This window comes from Procambarus clarkii, chromosome 26, assembly GCF_040958095.1.
Source record: "Procambarus clarkii isolate CNS0578487 chromosome 26, FALCON_Pclarkii_2.0, whole genome shotgun sequence".
Taxonomy (NCBI): Eukaryota; Metazoa; Arthropoda; class Malacostraca; order Decapoda; family Cambaridae; genus Procambarus; species Procambarus clarkii.
Genome location: NC_091175.1, coordinates 46,146,827 through 46,148,284, shown reverse-complemented (window position 1 = coordinate 46,148,284; position 1,458 = coordinate 46,146,827). Strand labels below are relative to the sequence as shown.

Below are 1,458 nucleotides of genomic sequence, written 5' to 3'. Positions count from 1 at the left end.
GCAGCCCATCCTCTTATTGTTGCAAAGACAACCTTAACTAACTGAACCTTCCTAGGCCTAATACACGCTGTTTAAGGCCTAATATCGTACATATGTCTGCTATGCTAGACCTAGGAATATATATGTTTTTTTAGCTTTATTTTTTCAGACTATAAAGTGATTAGTGTTATATACTTCACTTCCGACTATAAAGACAGTTTATTATTAAGACTATAATTAAGAATTCAGACTATAAAGTGATCAGTAAGTTCTATTATGTAATGACTTAGTACGTCAACGTTTGTACTATGGAGCATATACAATAACTACTGTGTAAACAGGAGGATGGGTCGCGACGTTGACATACTGTGCCGTTCTCTGTTGTGTTAGGATAAGGTCACTTACGCGCGAGAGTTTGTTGACGTTGGGAGACTTGAGGAGGACGGGCTGGATCACGGGGCCAAGTGTGACATCGCTGTCAAGTGTGTTATGTCGGTCTTGTCTGAGGTCAACCCCTAGAGTTGGCCTAAATAATCGCCCCCGGGTGGGCTCGAACCACCAACCTTTCGGTTAACAGCCGAACGCGCTAACCAATTGTGCCACGGAGGCTCGAGGAACGTACTAAACAAATTTGTAATAAGGCGGAACTACTTAGATATCGAAGTGTAATAATTATCTGAGTTTGAGAGCTACTAATAGTGGCCTCGATGAGGACAGGAGGCCGGCGGCTTGTCGACGGTCCCCCATTTGCTTTGATGATATTTTCCTGATGATGATAATTCCTATAGTGTCCTAATGCCTAAGTAACCTTGTGTCTAGTGGTCACGACGGAGACGGGAAGCCGGCAGCTTGTCAATGGTTCCCCCATTTTTCCTAAGTTTCCTCCTTTTCTTTCTTCCCTAATTTTCCTCCTTTCCCCCCACAAAAAAGAGTAACAACAACAAAAAAGACTCTGGGGTTGGAGTCCCTGTGCCTTCTTTTACCAACTTCGAGGTTAACTCCGGAGCTGGAGCCCCCCTGGAGGCAGTTCCTTGTTGCCTTCAACCTCTTACTGACAGTTCCTGCGACGGCGCTGGAACCTGTCTTATTGGCGTTTGCCTTTCCAATTGAGACGTTCTGTGCTGTGGAGAGGGGGACCTGCTGCATGGGTGACAGCTTCTCCCCCCGTATCAACCTACCCTGGCTTTGTGCCCTGGTGAGGCCACTCCAGACCGACAACCAGAACGGAACTCCATAGTCTCCTGAGACAGATGGACGCCTACTACTTGGATGGTCCACCAGTTTTTACATTCTTGTAAAGCCACTAGTACGCATAGCGTTTCGGCCAGGTCCTATATCCTAATACGGCTAAGTCCTAAGATTAATATTAATCTTAATTAATAACCCCGGAATACGACCCGTCAAATCGTTTCACTGCTGGATGAAGAGAGGCGTACTGTTAAGAATTGGAACCTAGTCAATCCTCCTCGGCCAGGATAC

At 45.9% G+C, this 1,458-nt stretch overlaps 1 non-coding gene across 1 annotated transcript; it reads right to left on the bottom strand.

The window, feature by feature from the left end:
* Positions 1-514: 514 nt before the first annotated feature.
* Positions 515-588, bottom strand: TRNAN-GUU (transfer RNA asparagine (anticodon GUU)). Its single transcript has one exon. It is a non-coding gene; the product is annotated as a tRNA-Asn (tRNA).
* Between the last annotated feature and the right edge of the window lie 870 nt (positions 589-1,458).